This window comes from Idiotropiscis lumnitzeri, unplaced genomic scaffold, assembly GCF_059441095.1.
Source record: "Idiotropiscis lumnitzeri isolate Australia: NSW breed Sydney's pygmy pipehorse unplaced genomic scaffold, RoL_Ilum_1.0 HiC_scaffold_306, whole genome shotgun sequence".
In the NCBI taxonomy this organism is placed as follows: domain Eukaryota; kingdom Metazoa; phylum Chordata; class Actinopteri; order Syngnathiformes; family Syngnathidae; genus Idiotropiscis; species Idiotropiscis lumnitzeri.
The window spans coordinates 1-21928 of NW_028283844.1; positions in this window are offsets into that span (position 1 = coordinate 1).

A 21928-nucleotide genomic window follows, 5' to 3' on the forward strand; every position below is an offset into this window, starting at 1 on the left:
GTTTCCAATGTACATTTCCACCTTTATATAGTGTAGAAAGGCATCCTGAAGCCTGGAAAGTCATTAATTTGATTGTCCAGTATTTCCTTCATGAGATATTGCAACACTTAGAAAAAGTGTACAGCGCCAGCAGACAATGAATTTTCAGCACTAAAAAAACGAAACTTCATTAACAGCTAAACTAAACGTTTCCAATGTATATTTCCACCTTTATATAGTGTAAAAAGACATCCTGAAGCCTGGGCAGTCATTAATTTGATTGTCCAATATTTCCCTTATGAGATAATGCCTCTCATAGCAAATGTGTACAGCGCGAGCTGAAAATGCATTTACAGCACGAAAAAACCAAACTTTTATAACAGCTAAACCAAACGTTTCAAATGTAAATTTCCACCTTTATATAGTGTAGAAAGGCATCCTGAAGCCTGGAAAGTCATTAATTTGATTGTCCAGTATTTCCTTCATGAGATATTGCAACACTTAGAAAAAGTGTACAGCGCCAGCAGACAATGAATTTTCAGCACTAAAAAAACGAAACTTCATTAACAGCTAAACCAAACGTTTCCAATGTAAATTTCCACATTTATAGAGTGTAAAAAGGCATCCTGAAGCCTGGGAAGTCATTAATTTGATTGTCCAGTATTTCCCTTATGAGATAATGCCTCACATAGCAAATGTGTACAATGCGAGCTGAAAATGCATTTTCAGCACTAATAAACAAAACTTTTATAACAGCTAAACCAAACGTTTCCAATGTAAATTTCCACCTTTAGATAGTGTAAAAAGACATCCTGAAGCCTGGGCAGTCATTAATTTGATTGTCCAATATTTCCCTTATGAGATAATGCCTCTCATAGCAAATGTGTACATCGCGAGCTGAAAATGCATTTACAGCACTAAAAAACCAAACTTTTATAACAGCTAAACCAAACGTTTCCAATGTAAATTTCCACCTTTATATAGTGTAAAAAGACATCCTGAAGCCTGGGCAGTCATTAATTTGATTGTCCAATATTTCCCTTATGAGATAATGCCTCTCATAGCAAATGTGTACAGCGCGAGCTGAAAATGCATTTACAGCACTAAAAAACCAAACTTTTATAACAGCAAAACCAAACGTTTCCAATGTAAATTTCCACCTTTATATAGTGTAGAAAGGCATCCTGAAGCCTGGAAAGTCATTAATTTGATTGTCCAGTATTTCCTTCATGAGATATTGCAACACTTAGAAAAAGTGTACAGCGCCAGCAGACAATGAATTTTCAGCACTAAAAAAACGAAACTTCATTAACAGCTAAACCAAACGTTTCCAATGTAAATTTCCACATTTATAGAGTGTAAAAAGGCATCCTGGAGCCTGGGAAGTCATTAATTTGATTGTCCAGTATTTCCCTTATGAGATAATGCCTCACATAGCAAATGTGTACAGTGCGAGCTGAAAATGCATTTTCAGCACTAAAAAACCAAACTTTTATAACAGCTAAACCAAACGTTTCCAATGTAAATTTCCACCTTTATATAGTGTAGAAAGGCATCCTGAAGCCTGGAAAGTCATTAATTTGATTGTCCAGTATTTCCTTCATGAGATATTGCAACACTTAGAAAAAGAGTACAGCGCCAGCAGACAATGAATTTTCAGCACTAAAAAAAACGAAACTTCATTAACAGCTAAACTAAACGTTTCCAATGTAAATTTCCACCTTTATATAGTGTAAAAAGACATCCTGAAGCCTGGGCAGTCATTAATTTGATTGTCCAATATTTCCCTTATGAGATAATGCCTCTCATAGCAAATGTGTACAGCGCGAGCTGAAAATGCATTTACAGCACTAAAAAACCAAACTTTTATAACAGCTAAACCAAACGTTTCCAATGTAAATTTCCACCTTTATATAGTGTAGAAAGGCATCCTGAAGCCTGGAAAGTCATTAATTTGATTGTCCAGTATTTCCTTCATGAGATATTGCAACACTTAGAAAGAGTGTACAGCGCCAGCAGACAATGAATTTTCAGCACTAAAAAAACGAAACTTCATTAACAGCTAAACCAAACGTTTCCAATGTAAATTTCCACATTTATAGAGTGTAAAAAGGCATCCTGAAGCCTGGGAAGTCATTAATTTGATTGTCCAGTATTTCCCTTATGAGATAATGCCTCACATAGCAAATGTGTACAGTGCGAGCTGAAAATGCATTTTCAGCATTAAAAAACCCAACTTTTATAACAGCTAAACCAAACGTTTCCAATGTAAATTTCCACCTTTATATAGTGTAAAAAGACATCCTGAAGCCTGGGCAGTCATTAATTTGATTGTCCAATATTTCCCTTTTGAGATAATGCCTCTCATAGCAAATGTGTACAGCGCGAGCTGAAAATGCATTTACAGCACTAAAAAACCAAACTTTTATAACAGCTAAACCAAACGTTTCCAATGTACATTTCCACCTTTATATAGTGTAGAAAGGCATCCTGAAGCCTGGAAAGTCATTAATTTGATTGTCCAGTATTTCCTTCATGAGATATTGCAACACTTAGAAAAAGTGTACAGCGCCAGCAGACAATGAATTTTTAGCACTAAAAAAACGACACTTCATTAACAGCTAAACTAAACGTTTCCAATGTAAATTTCCACCCTTATATAGTGTAAAAAGACATCCTGAAGCCTGGGCAGTCATTAATTTGATTGTCCAATATTTCCCTTATGAGATAATGCCTCTCATAGCAAATGTGTACAGCGCGAGCTGAAAATGCATTTACAGCACTAAAAAACCAAACTTTTATAACAGCTAAACCAAACGTTTCCAATGTAAATTTCCACCTTTATATAGTGTAGAAAGGCATCCTGAAGCCTGGAAAGTCATTAATTTGATTGTCCAGTATTTCCTTCATGAGATATTGCAACACTTAGAAAAAGTGTACAGCGCCAGCAGACAATGAATTTTCAGCACTAAAAAAACGAAACTTCATTAACAGCTAAACCAAACGTTTCCAATGTAAATTTCCACATTTATAGAGTGTAAAAGGGCATCCTGAAGCCTGGGAAGTCATTAATTTGATTGTCCAGTATTTCCCTTATGAGATAATGCCTCACATAGCAAATGTGTACAGTGCGAGCTGAAAATGCATTTTCAGCACTAAAAAACCAAACTTTTATAACAGCTAAACCAAACGTTTCCAATGTAAATTTCCACCTTTATATAGTGTAAAAAGACATCCTGAAGCCTGGGCAGTCATTAATTTGATTGTCCAGTATTTCCCTTATGAGATAATGCCTCACATAGCAAATGTGTACAGTGCGAGCTGAAAATGCATTTTCAGCACTAAAAAAACCAAACTTTTATAACAGCTAAACCAAACGTTTCCAATGTAAATTTCCACCTTTATATAGTGTAAAAAGACATCCTGAAGACTGGGCAGTCATTAATTTGATTGTCCAATATTTCCCTTCTGAGATAATGCCTCTCATAGCAAATGTGTACAGCGCGAGCTGAAAATGCATTTACAGCACTAAAAAAACAAACTTTTATAACAGCTAAACCAAACGTTTCCAATGTACATTTCCACCTTTATATAGTGTAGAAAGGCATCCTGAAGCCTGGAAAGTCATTAATTTGATTGTCCAGTATTTCCTTCATGAGATATTGCAACACTTAGAAAAAGTGTACAGCGCCAGCAGACAATGAATTTTCAGCACTAAAAAAACGAAACTTCATTAACAGCTAAACTAAAAGTTTCCAATGTAAATTTCCACCTTTATATAGTGTAAAAAGACATCCTGAAGCCTGGGCAGCCATTAATTTGATTGTCCAATATTTCCCTTATGAGATAATGCCTCTCATAGCAAATGTGTACAGCGCGAGCTGAAAATGCATTTACAGCACTAAAAAACCAAACTTTTATAACAGCTAAACCAAACGTTTCCAATGTAAATTTCCACCTTTATATAGTGTAAATAGACATCCTGAAGCCTGGGCAGTCATTAATTTGATTGTCCAATATTTCCCTTATGAGATAATGCCTCTCATAGCAAATGTGTACAGCGCGAGCTGAAAATGCATTTACAGCACTAAAAAACCAAACTTTTATAACAGCTAAACCAAACGTTTCCAATGTAAATTTCCACCTTTATAGAGTGTAAAAAGGCATCCTGAAGCCTGGGAAGTCATTAATTTGATTGTCCAGTATTTCCCTTATGAGATAATGCCTCTCATAGCAAATGTGTACAGCGCGAGCTGAAAATGCATTTACAGCACTAAAAAACCAAACTTTTATAACAGCTAAACCAAACGTTTCAAATGTAAATTTCCACCTTTATATAGTGTAGAAAGGCATCCTGAAGCCTGGAAAGTCATTAATTTGATTGTCCAGTATTTCCTTCATGAGATATTGCAACACTTAGAAAAAGTGTACAGGGCCAGCAGACAATGAATTTTCAGCACTAAAAAAAACGAAACTTCATTAACAGCTAAACTAAACGTTTCCAATGTAAATTTCCACCTTTATATAGTGTAAAAAGACATCCTGAAGCCTGGGCAGTCATTAATTTGATTGTCCAATATTTCCCTTATGAGATAATGCCTCTCATTGCAAATGTGTACAGCGCGAGCTGAAAATGCATTTACAGCACGAAAAAAACAAACTTTTATAACAGCTAAACCAAACGTTTCCAATGTAAATTTCCACCTTTATAGAGTTAAAAAGGCATCCTGAAGCCTGGGAAGTCATTAATTTGATTGTCCAGTATTTCCCTTATGAGATAATGCCTCACATAGCAAATGTGTACAGTGCGAGCTGAAAATGCATTTTAAGCACTAAAAAACCAAACATTTATAACAGCTAAACCAAACGTTTCCAATGTAAATTTCCACCTTTATATAGTGTAAAAAGACATCCTGAAGCCTGGGCAGTCATTAATTTGATTGTCCAATATTTCCCTTATGAGATAATGCCTCTCATAGCAAATGTGTACAGCGCGAGCTGAAAATGCATTTACAGCACTAAAAAAACAAACTTTTATAACAGCTAAACCAAACGTTTCAAATGTAAATTTCCACCTTTATATAGTGTAGAAAGGCATCCTGAAGCCTGGAAAGTCATTAATTTGATTGTCCAGTATTTCCTTCATGAGATATTGCAACACTTAGAAAAAGTGTACAGCGCCAGCAGACAATGAATTTTCAGCACTAAAAAAACGAAACTTCATTAACAGCTAAACCAAACGTTTCCAATGTAAATTTCCACATTTATAGAGTGTAAAAAGGCATCCTGAAGCCTGGGAAGTCATTAATTTGATTGTCCAGTATTTCCCTTATGAGATAATGCCTCACATAGCAAATGTGTACAGTGCGAGCTGAAAATGCATTTTCAGCACTAAAAAACCAAACTTTTATAACAGCTAAACCAAACGTTTCCAATGTAAATTTCCACCTTTATATAGTGTAAAAAGACATCCTGAAGCCTGGGCAGTCATTAATTTGATTGTCCAGTATTTCCCTTATGAGATAATGCCTCACATAGCAAATGTGTACAGTGCGAGCTGAAAATGCATTTTCAGCACTAAAAAAACCAAACTTTTATAACAGCTAAACCAAACGTTTCCAATGTAAATTTCCACATTTATAGAGTGTAAAAAGGCATCCTGAAGCCTGGGAAGTCATTAATTTGATTGTCCAGTATTTCCCTTATGAGATAATGCCTCACATAGCAAATGTGTACAGTGCGAGCTGAAAATGCATTTTCAGCACTAAAAAACTAAACTTTTATAACAGCTAAACCAAACGTTTCCAATGTAAATTTCCACCTTTATATAGTGTAAAAAGACATCCTGAAGCGTGGGCAGTCATTAATTTGATTGTCCAGTATTTCCCTTATGAGATAATGCCTCACATAGCAAATGTGTACAGTGCGAGCTGAAAATGCATTTTCAGCACTAAAAAAACCAAACTTTTATAACAGCTAAACCAAACGTTTCCAATGTAAATTGCCACCTTTATATAGTGTAAAAAGGCATCCTGAAGCCTGGAAAGTCATTAATTTGATTGTCCAGTATTTCCTTCATGAGATATTGCAACACTTAGAAAAAGTGTACAGCGCCAGCAGACAATGAATTTTCAGCACTAAAAAAACGAAACTTCATTAACAGCTAAACCAAACGTTTCCAATGTAAATTTCCACATTTATAGAGTGTAAAAAGGCATCCTGAAGCCTGGGAAGTCATTAATTTGATTGTCCAGTATTTCCCTTATGAGATAATGCCTCACATAGCAAATGTGTACAGTGCGAGCTGAAAATGCATTTACAGTTCTAAAAAACCAAACTTTTATAACAGCTCAACCAAACGTTTCCAATGTAAATTTCCACCTTTATATAGTGTAGAAAGGCATCCTGAAGCCTGGAAAGTCATTAATTTGATTGTCCAGTATTTCCTTCATGAGATATTGCAACACTTAGAAAAAGTGTACAGCGCCAGCAGACAATGAATTTTCAGCACTAAAAAAACGAAATTTCATTAACAGCTAAACTAAACGTTTCCAATGTAAATTTCCACCTTTATATAGTGTAAAAAGACATCCTGAAGCCTGGGCAGCCATTAATTTGATTGTCCAATATTTCCCTTATGAGATAATGCCTCTCATAGCAAATGTGTACAGCGCGAGCTGAAAATGCATTTACAGCACTAAAAAACCAAACTTTTATAACAGCTAAACCAAACGTTTCCAATGTAAATTTCCACCTTTATATAGTGTAGAAAGGCATCCTGAAGCCTGGAAAGTCATTTATTTGATTGTCCAGTATTTCCTTCATGAGATATTGCAACACTTAGAAAAAGTGTACAGCGCCAGCAGACAATGAATTTTCAGCACTAAAAAAAACGAAACTTCATTAACAGCTAAACTAAACGTTTCCAATGTAAATTTCCACCTTTATATAGTGTACAAAGACATCCTGAAGCCTGGGCAGTCATTAATTTGATTGTCCAATATTTCCCTTATGAGATAATGCCTCTCATAGCAAATGTGTACAGCGCGAGCTGAAAATGCATTTACAGCACTAAAAAACCAAACTTTTATAACAGCTAAACCAAACGTTTCCAATGTAAATTTCCACCTTTATATAGTGTAGAAAGGCATCCTTGAAGCCTGGAAAGTCATTAATTTGATTGTCCAGTATTTCCTTCATGAGATATTGCAACACTTAGAAAAAGTGTACAGCGCCAGCAGACAATGAATTTTCAGCACTAAAAAAACGAAACTTCATTAACAGCTAAACCAAACGTTTCCAATGTAAATTTCCACATTTATAGAGTGTAAAAAGGCATCCTGAAGCCTGGGAAGTCATTAATTTGATTGTCCAGTATTTCCCTTATGAGATAATGCCTCACATAGCAAATGTGTACAGTGCGAGCTGAAAATGCATTTTCAGCACTAAAAAAACAAACTTTTATAACAGCTAAACCAAACGTTTCCAATGTAAATTTCCACCTTTATATAGTGTAAAAAGACATCCTGAAGCCTGGGCAGTCATTAATTTGATTGTCCAGTATTTCCCTTATGAGATAATGCCTCACATAGCAAATGTGTACAGCGCGAGCTGAAAATGCATTTACAGCACTAAAAAACCAAACTTTTATAACAGCTAAACCAAACGTTTCCAATGTAAATTTCCACCTTTATATAGTGTAAAAAGACATCCTGAAGCTTGGGCAGTCATTAATTTGATTGTCCAATATTTCCCTTATGAGATAATGCCTCTCATAGCAAATGTGTACAGCGCGAGCTGAAAATGCATTTACAGCACTAAAAAACCAAACTTTTATAACAGCTAAACCAAACGTTTCCAATGTAAATTTCCACCTTTATATAGTGTAGAAAGGCATCCTGAAGCCTGGAAAGTCATTAATTTGATTGTCCAGTATTTCCTTCATGAGATATTGCAACACTTAGAAAAAGTGTACAGCGCCAGCAGACAATGAATTTTCAGCACTAAAAAAACGAAACTTCATTAACAGCTAAACTAAACGTTTCCAATGTATATTTCCACCTTTATATAGTGTAAAAAGACATCCTGAAGCCTGGGCAGTCATTAATTTGATTGTCCAATATTTCCCTTATGAGATAATGCCTCTCATCGCAAATGTGTACAGCGCGAGCTGAAAATGCATTTACAGCACTAAAAAACCAAACTTTTATAACAGCTAAATCAAACGTTTCAAATGTAAATTTCCACCTTTATATAGTGTAGAAAGGCATCCTGAAGCCTGGAAAGTCATTAATTTGATTGTCCAGTATTTCCTTCATGAGATATTGCAACACTTAGAAAAAGTGTACAGCGCCAGCAGACAATGAATTTTCAGCACTAAAAAAACGAAACTTCATTAACAGCTAAACCAAACGTTTCCAATGTAAATTTCCACATTTATAGAGTGTAAAAAGGCATCCTGAAGCCTGGGAAGTCATTAATTTGATTGTCCAGTATTTCCCTTATGAGATAATGCCTCACATAGCAAATGTGTACAGTGCGAGCTGAAAATGCATTTTCAGCACTAAAAAACCAAACTTTTATAACAGCTAAACCAAACGTTTCCAATGTAAATTTCCACCTTTATATAGTGTAAAAAGACATCCTGAAGCCTGGGCAGTCATTAATTTGATTGTCCAGTATTTCCCTTATGAGATAATGCCTCACATAGCAAATGTGGACAGTGCGAGCTGAAAATGCATTTTCAGCACTAAAAAAACCAAACTTTTATAACAGCTAAACCAAACGTTTCCAATGTAAATTTCCACCTTTATATAGTGTAAAAAGACATCCTGAAGCCTGGGCAGTCATTAATTTGATTGTCCAATATTTCCCTTATGAGATAATGCCTCTCATAGCAAATGTGTACAGCGCGAGCTGAAAATGCATTTACAGCACTAAAAAACCAAACTTTTATAACAGCTAAACCAAACGTTTCCAATGTACATTTCCACCTTTATATAGTGTAGAAAGGCATCCTGAAGCCTGGAAAGTCATTAATGTCATTGTCCAGTATTTACTTCATGAGATATTGCAACACTTAGAAAAAGTGTACAACGCCAGCAGACAATGAATTTTCAGCACTAAAAAAACGAAACTTCATTAACAGCTAAACCAAACGTTTCCAATGTAAATTTCCACCCTTATATAGTGTAAAAAGACATCCTGAAGCCTGGGCAGTCATTAATTTGATTGTCCAATATTTCCCTTATGAGATAATGCCTCTCATAGCAAATGTGTACAGCGCGAGCTGAAAATGCATTTACAGCACTAAAAAACCAAACTTTTATAACAGCTAAACCAAACGTTTCCAATGTAAATTTCCACCTTTATATAGTGTAGAAAGGCATCCTGAAGCCTGGAAAGTCATTAATTTGATTGTCCAGTATTTCCTTCATGAGATATTGCAACACTTAGAAAAAGTGTACAGCGCCAGCAGACAATGAATTTTCAGCACTAAAAAAAACGAAACTTCATTAACAGCTAAACTAAACGTTTCCAATGTAAATTTCCACCTTTATATAGTGTAAAAAGACATCCTGAAGCCTGGGCAGTCATTAATTTGATTGTCCAATATTTCCCTTATGAGATAATGCCTCTCATTGCAAATGTGTACAGCGCGAGCTGAAAATGCATTTACAGCACGAAAAAAAAAACTTTTATGACAGCTAAACCAAACGTTTCCAATGTAAATTTCCACCTTTATAGAGTGTAAAAAGGCATCCTGAAGCCCGGGAAGTCATTAATTTGATTGTCCAGTATTTCCCTTATGAGATAATGCCTCACATAGCAAATGTGTACAGTGCGAGCTGAAAATGCATTTTAAGCACTAAAAAACCAAACTTTTATAACAGCTAAACCAAACGTTTCCAATGTAAATTTCCACCTTTATATAGTGTAAAAAGACATCCTGAAGCCTGGGCAGTCATTAATTTGATTGTCCAATATTTCCCTTTTGAGATAATGCCTCTCATAGCAAATGTGTACAGCGCGAGCTGAAAATGCATTTACAGCACTAAAAAACCAAACTTTTATAACAGCTAAACCAAACGTTTCCAATGTACATTTTCCACCTTTATATAGTGTAGAAAGGCATCCTGAAGCCTGGAAAGTCATTAATTTGATTGTCCAGTATTTCCTTCATGAGATATTGCAACACTTAGAAAAAGTGTACAGCGCCAGCAGACAATGAATTTTCAGCACTAAAAAAACGAAACTTCATTAACAGCTAAACTAAACGTTTCCAATGTAAATTTCCACCCTTATATAGTGTAAAAAGACATCCTGAAGCCTGGGCAGTCATTAATTTGATTGTCCAGTATTTCCCTTATGAGATAATGCCTCACATAGCAAATGTGTACAGCGCGAGCTGAAAATGCATTTACAGCACTAAAAAACCAAACTTTTATAACAGCTAAACCAAACGTTTCAAATGTAAATTTCCACCTTTATATAGTGTAGAAAGGCATCCTGAAGCCTGGAAAGTCGTTAATTTTATTGTCCAGTATTTCCTTCATGAGATATTGCAACACTTAGAAAAAGTGTACAGCGCCAGCAGACAATGAATTTTCAGCACTAAAAAAACGAAACTTCATTAACAGCTAAACCAAACGTTTCCAATGTAAATTTCCACATTTATAGAGTGTAAAAAGGCATCCTGAAGCCTGGGAAGTCATTAATTTGATTGTCCAGTATTTCCCTTATGAGATAATGCCTCACATAGCAAATGTGTACAGTGCGAGCTGAAAATGCATTTTCAGCACTAAAAAACCAAACTTTTATAACAGCTAAACCAAACGTTTCCAATGTAAATTTCCACCTTTATATAGTGTAAAAGGACATCCTGAAGCCTGGGCAGTCATTAATTTGATTGTCCAATATTTCCCTTTTGAGATAATGCCTCTCATAGCAAATGTGTACAGCGCGAGCTGAAAATGCATTTACAGCACTAAAAAAACAAACTTTTATAACAGCTAAACCAAACGTTTCCAATGTACATTTCCACCTTTATATAGTGTAGAAAGGCATCCTGAAGCCTGGAAAGTCATTAATTTGATTGTCCAGTATTTCCTTCATGAGATATTGCAACACTTAGAAAAAGTGTACAGCACCAGCAGACAATGAATTTTCAGCACTAAAAAAACGAAACTTCATTAACAGCTAAACTAAACGTTTCCAATGTAAATTTCCACCCTTATATAGTGTAAAAAGACATCCTGAAGCCTGGGCAGTCATTAATTTGATTGTCCAATATTTCCCTTATGAGATAATGCCTCTCATAGCAAATGTGTCCAGCGCGAGCTGAAAATGCATTTACAGCACTAAAAAACCAAACTTTATAACAGCTAAACCAAACGTTTCCAATGTAAATTTCCACCTTTATATAGTGTAGAAAGGCATCCTGAAGCCTGGAAAGTCATTAATTTGATTGTCCAGTATTTCCTTCATGAGATATTGCAACACTTAGAAAAAGTGTACAGCGCCAGCAGACAATGAATTTTCAGCACTAAAAAAACGAAACTTCATTAACAGCTAAACCAAACGTTTCCAATGTAAATTTCCACATTTATAGAGTGTAAAAAGGCATCCTGAAGCCTGGGAAGTCATTAATTTGATTGTCCAGTATTTCCCTTATGAGATAATGCCTCACATAGCAAATGTGTACAGTGCGAGCTGAAAATGCATTTTCAGCACTAAAAAACCAAACTTTTATAACAGCTAAACCAAACGTTTCCAATGTAAATTTCCACCTTTATATAGTGTAAAAAGACATCCTGAAGCCTGGGCAGTCATTAATTTGATTGTCCAGTATTTCCCTTATGAGATAATGCCTCACATAGCAAATGTGTACAGCGCGAGCTGAAAATGCATTTACAGCACTAAAAAAACAAACTTTTATAACAGCTAAACCAAACGTTTCCAATGTAAATTTCCACCTTTATATAGTGTAAAAAGACATCCTGAAGCCTGGGCAGTCATTAATTTGATTGTCCAATATTTCCCTTATGAGATAATGCCTCTCATAGCAAATGTGTACAGCGCGAGCTGAAAATGCATTTACAGCACTAAAAAAACGAAACTTCATTAACAGCTAAACTAAAAGTTTCCAATGTAAATTTCCACCTTTATATAGTGTAAAAAGACATCCTGAAGCCTGGGCAGCCATTAATTTGATTGTCCAATATTTCCCTTATGAGATAATGCCTCTCATAGCAAATGTGTACAGCGCGAGCTGAAAATGCATTTACAGCACTAAAAAACCAAACTTTTATAACAGCTAAACCAAACGTTTCCAATGTAAATTTCCACCTTTATATAGTGTAGAAAGGCATCCTGAAGCCTGGAAAGTCATTAATTTGATTGTCCAGTATTTCCTTCATGAGATATTGCAACACTTAGAAAAAGTGTACAGCGCGAGCTGAAAATGCATTTACAGCACTAAAAAACCAAACTTTTATAACAGCTAAACCAAACGTTTCAAATGTAAATTTCCACCTTTATATAGTGTAGAAAGGCATCCTGAAGCCTGGAAAGTCATTAATTTGATTGTCCAGTATTTCCTTCATGAGATATTGCAACACTTAGAAAAAGTGTACAGCGCCAGCAGACAATGAATTTTCAGCACTAAAAAAACGAAACTTCATTAACAGCTAAACCAAACGTTTCCAATGTAAATTTCCACATTTATAGAGTGTAAAAAGGCATCCTGAAGCCTGGGAAGTCATTAATTTGATTGTCCAGTATTTCCCTTATGAGATAATGCCTCACATAGCAAATGTGTACAGTGCGAGCTGAAAATGCATTTTCAGCACTAAAAAACCAAACTTTTATAACAGCTAAACCAAACGTTTCCAATGTAAATTTCCACCTTTATATAGTGTAAAAAGACATCCTGAAGCCTGGGCAGTCATTAATTTGATTGTCCAATATTTCCCTTATGAGATAATGCCTCTCATAGCAAATGTGTACAGCGCGAGCTGAAAATGCATTTACAGCACTAAAAAACCAAACTTTTATAACAGCTAAACCAAACGTTTCCAATGTACATTTCCACCTTTATATAGTGTAGAAAGGCATCCTGAAGCCTGGAAAGTCATTAATGTGATTGTCCAGTATTTCCTTCATGAGATATTGCAACACTTAGAAAAAGTGTACAGCGCCAGCAGACAATGAATTTTCAGCACTAAAAAAACGAAACTTCATTAACAGCTAAACTAAACGTTTCCAATGTAAATTTCCACCCTTATATAGTGTAAAAAGACATCCTGAAGCCTGGGCAGTCAATAATTTGATTGTCCAATATTTCCCTTATGAGATAATGCCTCTCATAGCAAATGTGTACAGCGCGAGCTGAAAATGCATTTACAGCACTAAAAAACCAAACTTTTATAACAGCTAAACCAAACGTTTCCAATGTAAATTTCCACCTTTATATAGTGTAGAAAGGCATCCTGAAGCCTGGAAAGTCATTAATTTGATTGTCCAGTATTTCCTTCATGAGATATTGCAACACTTAGAAAAAGTGTACAGCGCCAGCAGACAATGAATTTTCAGCACTAAAAAAACGAAACTTCATTAACAGCTAAACCAAACGTTTCCAATGTAAATTTCCACATTTATAGAGTGTAAAAAGGCATCCTGAAGCCTGGGAAGTCATTAATTTGATTGTCCAGTATTTCCCTTATGAGATAATGCTTCACATAGTAAATGTGTACAGTGCGAGCTGAAAATGCATTTACAGCACTAAAAAAACAAACTTTTATAACAGCTAAACCAAACGTTTCCAATGTAAATTTCCACCTTTATATAGTGTAGAAAGGCATCCTGAAGCCTGGAAAGTCATTAATTTGATTGTCCAGTATTTCCTTCATGAGATATTGCAACACTTAGAAAAAGTGTACAGCGCCAGCAGACAATGAATTTTCAGCACTAAAAAAACGAAACTTCATTAACAGCTAAACTAAACGTTTCCAATGTAAATTTCCACCTTTATATAGTGTAAAAAGACATCCTGAAGCCTGGGCAGTCATTAATTTGATTGTCCAATATTTCCCTTATGAGATAATGCCTCTCATTGCAAATGTGTACAGCGCGAGCTGAAAATGCATTTACAGCACGAAAAAAACAAACTTTTATAACAGCTAAACCAAACGTTTCCAATGTAAATTTCCACCTTCATAGAGTGTAAAAAGGCATCCTGAAGCCTGGGAAGTCATTAATTTGATTGTCCAGTATTTCCCTTATGAGATAATGCCTCACATAGCAAATGTGTACAGTGCGAGCTGAAAATCCATTTTCAGCACTAAAAAACCAAACTTTTATAACAGCTAAACCAAACGTTTCCAATGTAAATTTCCACCTTTATATAGTGTAAAAAGACATCCTGAAGCCTGGGCAGTCATTAATTTGATTGTCCAATATTTCCCTTATGAGATAAGGCCTCTCATAGCAAATGTGTACAGCGCGAGCTGAAAATGCATTTACAGCACTAAAAAACCAAACTTTTATAACAGCTAAACCAAACGTTTCAAATGTAAATTTCCACCTTTATATAGTGTAGAAAGGCATCCTGAAGCCTGGAAAGTCATTAATTTGATTGTCCAGTATTTCCTTTATGAGATATTGCAACACTTAGAAAAAGTGTACAGCGCCAGCAGACAATGAATTTTCAGCACTAAAAAAACGAAACTTCATTAACAGCTAAACCAAACGTTTCCAATGTAAATTTCCACATTTATATAGTGTAAAAATGCATCCTGAAGCCTGGGAAGTCATTAATTTCTTTGTCCAGTATTTCCTTCATGAGATACAGCAACACTTAGAAAAAGTCTGTGTGACAGCCTGGAGAGACTGCTGACAGGAGGGAATAGACCCCACTGGGGCTGACATGGGCTAGCTACCCATGCTGGCAGTCTCTGACACTGTGTTCAGTTTGTTGGAGACACCCGCCAAGTGCTACAGAAAGTCTACAAAGAATGACACCCCTACAGCCTGCGAGAGCGGGGGCGCAAGATGGCTCAATGACTGACCACACGGTTACAGACCTAGGAACGAACATGACTACGAGCAAGAACACGGTGCATGAGACAATGGCAGCAGGACACTCACTTCAGGTCTGCACCTCTGGCTGGGCAAAAGTAACATCAGTTACAGGGTTGAAGATCCACCAAGGAAAGAAGCGGTGTTTGGGAAAGCCGAGTCAAGGCCTCGCATTGACCAATACTTCTTACGAAGTAATGCGTCAAATCAGTCGAGTGAAGCACAGCGACGGGAAAAAACCCAAAGTTCGCAGAGCATCAGCACCCCTGTCACTGAGGAGGGTATTATAAACACAGAATTGCAGGAGGTAGAACCCACCCAGCCACAGAGACCTCCCGAAGAGAACAAGATCAAAGGGCACAGACCGAGTGTGAGGTGGCCCAAAACTATTGAGAAGAGAGAGTGGGAAACCGTCAATAACGACCTGGTGAAAATCTTGGAGCAACAAGTGGGCACTGCAGAGAAAAAGCTGGAACACATCGGTGACATCATCTACCACTATGGAGAGGAGCGCTTTGGAGTGAACAGCTGGAAAACCACCAACAAAATACCACCACCAACCAAACCTAGGAGGCAACAAGAGATAGAGAGACTGATCAGGGAAAGAAGGGACCTGCGGAAACAGTGGAGAAAAGCCTCTGATCCAGAGAGAGAAGGTCTCATGCTGCTCCATGGGGACATCAAGCTCCGGTTGAAAACCTTACGAGGAGCAGAGAACTTGAGGAAACTTCGCAGGAAGAAGGAACACACAAGAACCCGGTTCTATAAAAATCCCTTCATGTTTGTCAAAGATCTCTTCGCTAAGGACAAAAGCAGGTTCCTGCAAACTTCAAAGAAGGAACTTGAAGAGCACCTGGAAAAGGTCTACCAAAACACGAAAAGGCATGAACAGCTAGCCATGCCACATGATATCCCCCCCATTCGACCACCAGAGGTCAACATCGAGACTGGCCCTCCAAAATGGAAAGAAGTGGAGAACATGGTGCGGCGTGCAAGATCAGGATCTGCACCAGGACCAAATGGAGTGTCATATAAGCTCTACAAGAACTCACCAGATGTCCTACGCTATCTTTGGAGGCTAATGAGAATCGTCTGGCAGAAGGGGATAATACCAAAGGCATGGCGAAGGGCTGGAGGTGTACTAATTCCAAAAGAGAAGGACGCGGCAGATATCAGTCAATTTCGGCCAATCAGCCTTCTCAACGTTGAAGGGAAAATCTTTTTCAGCGTCTTGACACAAAGGCTGTCCACCTACCTGGAGAAAAACGAGTACATTGACACATCCGTACAGAAGGCTGGAATTTCTGGATTCTCTGGCTGCTTGGAGCACACCAGTATGATCTGGCATCAGATTCAAGCAGCGAAGAAAAACAAAGGGGATCTTCATGTCATCTTTCTCGACCTAGCCAATGCCTTTGGTTCAGTTCCGCATAGCCTTCTCTGGGAGTCCTTCAACTTCTTCCGCGTTCCAACATCCATCACTACCTTGGTAAAATCCTACTTTGAAGACCTGCAGCTGTGCTTCACAACACCCGACTACAAAACATCATGGCAGCAAGTAGAAGTAGGCATCATGGCAGGTTGCACGATCTCACCCCTGGCCTTTACAATGACCATGGAGGTCATCATCAGGGCCTCAAAATGGGTGGCGGGGGGTGAGCGAACCAGGAACGGGATCCGCCTTCCACCGTCCGAGCATATATGGACGACATGACCACTCTGACCACCACTGCAGCTTGCACCAGGCGGCTACTTGGTAAGCTGCAGGAAAACATCAGCTGGGCCCGGATGAAAATCAAGCCGAACAAGTCACGTAGCATCTCGATAATCAAGGGAGAGCTAAAAGACGTGAAGTTCTGCATTGGTGACGAACCAATACCAACGGTGGCAGAACAACCTGTCAAAAGCCTGGGCAGATGGTATGACTCAAGTCTTAAGGATAAAGACCAGGTGCAGCAGCTAAGACAGGATATCATCAACGACCTGAACAACATCAACAAGACTCCACTACCTGGGAAGCTCAAGCTCTGGTGTCTGCAATTTGGGCTTCTCCCTCTCGTGATGTGGCCACTCACTGTATACGAGGTCCCACTAACAACTGTGGAGAAGATGGAGCGAGCCATCACAGTATATGTGAAACAGTGGCTTGGTGTCCCACGCTGTCTGAATAACATCAGCCTCTATGGCAAAGGAGTCCTCGAACTGCCCATCACAAGTCTCACTGAAAAATACAAGTGCTCTAAAGTGAGACTACAGATGACGCTGACGGACTCCAGAGACCGGACCATCAGTGAAACGGCACCACCCCTGTCAACTGGACGGAAATGGACACCATCCAGTGCAGTGCAGCATGCCACAGCAGCCCTGAGGCACAGCGATATTGTGGGACACGTCCAGAGGGGAAGAGGAGGCTTTGGCCTTACAGCAAGCAAACCAACTTGGTGTAAGGCCTCAACCGCAGAGAGGAATAAAATGGTCGTGGAGGAGGTGCGCCGCCAGGAAGAGGCTGAAAGGTCTGCAAAGGCTGTCTCGCTTGCCAAGCAGGGACAGTGGATGAGGTGGGAAGGCCTGGAGAAAAGAAAGCTTGGCTGGAGGGATCTCTGGGAGATGGAAGCTAGCAACATCAGCTTCATCATCAGAGCTACCAATGACGTGCTGCCATCCCCAAAAAACCTCCACCAGTGGTATGGCGAAGATCCAACCTGTGCCCTCTGCCCAACACCAGCAACTCTCAAACACATCCTGACTGGTTGTAAGACCAGCCTCACACAAGGCCGCTATACCTGGAGGCACAACCAGGTCCTCAAGAGCTTGGCAGCAGTGCTTGAAAGCAAGAGAACTACCATCAACCCCTTGCCCTTAAGAGCCACCACTACCATTACAGCACCAAAATTTGTCCGAGAGGGACAGGAAAAGCCCAACCATCCTTTTCTCAAGCCAGAAGTTGGTCAGCTAACCAAGGCTCGGGATTGGAAGATGCTGGTCGATATAGGTCAGCAACTAATCTTCCCAGCAGAGATTGCAACCACCACCCTAAGGCCAGACTCAGTGCTGTGGTCCCATTCATTGAAGGCTGTCTACATTGCAGAGCTCACAGTCCCGTGGGAAAATGCAGTTGAAGAGGCCTATGAGCGTAAGAAGTTGCGCTACACTGAACTGGCGGCGGACGCACAACAACGAGGGTGGAAAGCCAAGGTCTATCCCGTCAAAGTTGGATGCAGAGGGTTTCTGGCCTCATCAACCATCAAGCTGCTGAAAGACCTGGGAATCCATGGACAGGCTCTGCGGCACACAGTCAGATCGCTCTCTAAAGCGGCTGAAAGAAGCAGCCAGTGGATCTGGATGAAGAGGAAGGACCCCTACTGGGCTCATAGATCAGCAACATGACCCCCATACCCCCTCCCCATCCCACCACTAATCTGCGTCATCCCACTTGAGTACCCAGGGCAGAACCATCCACCACAGTTAATTGGGCATGGGACACAAGCACGGGCGTGATCAACCGGCCGCTGGCCACCATTGATGAGGGTGTCTAGTGATAAAGGCCGAAACACCCAGTGATTTGATGGAACACTACTGACGATGTGTCCCAAATTGATATCTTTCCCATTCCAACCATGAGACACAACCCCCATGCCACTCTCCATAGCAAGCCTAACCTCATGAGAATACCATCTATCGGCACAATGGACAGTTTACCATCACGTCCAGTGTTTTTATGAATCTGCTATGTGAGGCATTATCTCATAAGGGAAATACTGGAGAATCAAATTAATGACTGTCCAGGCTTCAGGATGTCTTTTTCCACGATATGAAGGTGGAATCTTTCATTGGAAACGTTTGGTTTAGCTGTTATAGAAGTTTGGGTTTTTATTGTGCTGCAAATGCATTTTCAGCTTGCGCTGTGCACATTTGCAAAGTGAGGCAATATCTCATAAGGGAAATACTGGACAATCAAATTAATGACTGTCCAGTCTTCAGTATGTCAGTTTACACAATATAAAGGAAGAAATTTACATTGGAAACGTTGAATTAAGCTGTTATAGAAATGTGGTAGTTTAGTACTGCAAATGCATTTTCAGCTTGCGCTGTACACATTTTCTAAGTGAAGCATTATCTCATGAGGGAAAGACTGGACAATCAAATTAATGACTGTCCAGTCTTCAGTATGTCAGTTTACACTATATAACGGAAGAAATTTACATTGGAAACGTTGAATTAAGCTGTTATAGAAATGTGGTAGTTTAGTACTGCAAATGCATTTTCAGCTTGCGCTGTACACATTTTCTAAGTGAAGCATTATCTCAAGAGGGAAAGACTGGACAATCAAATTAATGACTGTCCAGTCTTCAGTATGTCAGTTTACACTATTGTTAGGTTGAAGATATATTTTATCCCATATTTTACTCTATTAGTATTGCAAAAGAATTGTTCCACAGCATGACCTATGTTTGACCATATGGATGAGAAGACTTCAAGAGAAGCGGATGCCTGAAGACTGGATCAACGTCTGCAACATCAAAGGAGGTGTGCCGAGACACACCTCTGAAACAAAAGGACTGAGACTTTAGTGCCAGAGCACTAAAAGGCATATCTGCCTTTTCAATCAGTAAATGACTGCCATTGATGTCTGTCTTTCCTCTTGTGTCTGAAATGTTTACATGTTCCTGCTGGTGCTCCCCCCTTCGTTCCTTAGTGCAAATACATTGTATTGTTTAGGAACTTCCCAAATAAAATAGAGGGCTCGGCGGAGTGTGCTCCAGAACGAAGTTGGAGATGTAACTGAGCACACCTCCGTTCGTTCTCCTCGCGAGTAAAAGATCCAACTCTTGTCTTCCTTTCATTCATTTTGCCTTTGTTCAGTGAATGCTTAGGTGATTGAACCTGACATTATTTTGGTCCTTCGAGCGGGAAGCCAAGATACCTGAGGATTCCAGCGGGTGTGGTGAACTCCAGAAAGACCATGGCCATGGCAGGCACACTAGAGAGAGCCTAAAAATCATTTTCCAGGACTGGACCTCACCCCACCAGCTGGGATCTGACGGTTGACGGCGATCCAATGGAGGGAAGACAACAGTGGTGAGATATTTTTTTTTTTAGGGGGGAAGTGACTGACTGGAGGTCATTGCGCGTTAAGAATAAATAAATAAGTGTTCAGAATAAATAAATGAGCGTTAAGAATAAATAAATAAAAATAAAACATAAAAAAGAAAAAAAAGCAAAGAAAGACATGAAGTAGAGATGAAATAAGAAAAGAGAAAGAAAGAAAGATAGAGAAAAGAGAAAGAAATTGTGTATAGATAAGAAATCCTGTGCATACTAGTCGATGGCAGGTCCATGAAGGACAGTGGAGTGAGAAATAAGAAAACCCTGTGAATACTAGTCAATGGCAGGTATATGAGGGACGGCGGAGTCCGAGAAATTCCGTGGAGAAAGTAGGACGGCAGAGTCCTGTGTGTACACTTAAATTCCGTGTGTGAATGTTTGCGCAAACCGTATGTAAAGTGAGTGAACGGTGTGATTGGGGATTACAAATACCACTTGGTATTTTATCCCATGTAATACAGTAGGGTTGTACACAGCAGACTGGTGTGGATGCAAAGGCAAGAATTCTCCACCTGAAAAGGTTGAAGTGAGAATTACCACAACAGGAAATTTGAGTTGCTGTCCTACTGATGAGAAACCAGTTTTTAGAACACCTTAGGTGTTGACAAACTGGTCCAAATTTTCTAAAATGGGGATATTAGGTAGTAAAATAAAACCCAGGGATACGCTGCAGTGTAGAGATTGGAAGTTCATCGAAAAACAGGATCCTGATAAAACTCAGTATTTAGACACATGGATAACTGAACATGGCTTTAATGGTCAGTTAAATACACAAAAAATAGCCGCATTGCAGGGATCAATCATAGGAAAGACGAAAAAAGACCCCAAAAAGATGAAGAAAAATGGCTTTGAGGAAACAGAATATTGGATGAGGGTAGCCTTAAAAAGAGAAGAGGGATACAGGAAACAAAAAGAGAATGAAAACAAAATAAGCAAAGGAAAGGAATGCGAAAAGTCAGATAGAGCAAATTACACTGAAATAGGAAGAGTAAAACAAAAGGATGATGAGACTTTTGAGCAATACAAAGTGAGAATGACAGCTGTGTTTAAAAATCACAGCGGGCTACAGGAAAATGGTAATGTAAATGGGCCATTTCAACAGCAGTTGAAGAATGCTTTACATGCAGGCTCAAGAGAGGTAATTCATAAGTGGGTAAATAAACATTACATTTGCCTGCCAACAGGTACCCTGGAGGAGTATGTAAATCACGCCCTCCATGCTGAGAAGATAGAAAATAAAAAGAAGCAGAGGTCTATAGACAGGACAGGTCAGGTAGGACAGGTAGGACAGGAGGTCTTTTATCGAGGTGGAAAGGGCCGAGGTAGCTTTAGAGGACAAAGGGGCAGACGACAGAGAGGAGGAAGAATAGGAAGAGGAGCAAACAGGCAAAACACATCAGGCTGCTGGCGTTGTGGTAAAGAAGGCCATATAGCAAGAGATTGCCCTGAGAAAAAGCAACCTTCAGCATGACAAGGATAGGAAGCATCTAAACAGGATTTAGAGGCTGATCAAGGAACAGATGAGTTTCTAGATGAAGAGGTCGTCCTAAATTTACAAGAGATATTGGCCTTTGATGAAATAACTGAGCTGAAATAACCTTATTGGTAAATGGGTCACCAATTACCTTTTTATGTGACACTGGTGCATGTAGGATTGCTTGTAATAAATCAATTCCAAATGATAGAGCAAGAGAAATGTGTCATCGTCAGATTTGCAAGTGGAAAACTGTCTAGAGTAACAGAATTAGAACCTGTGTGGTTGAGG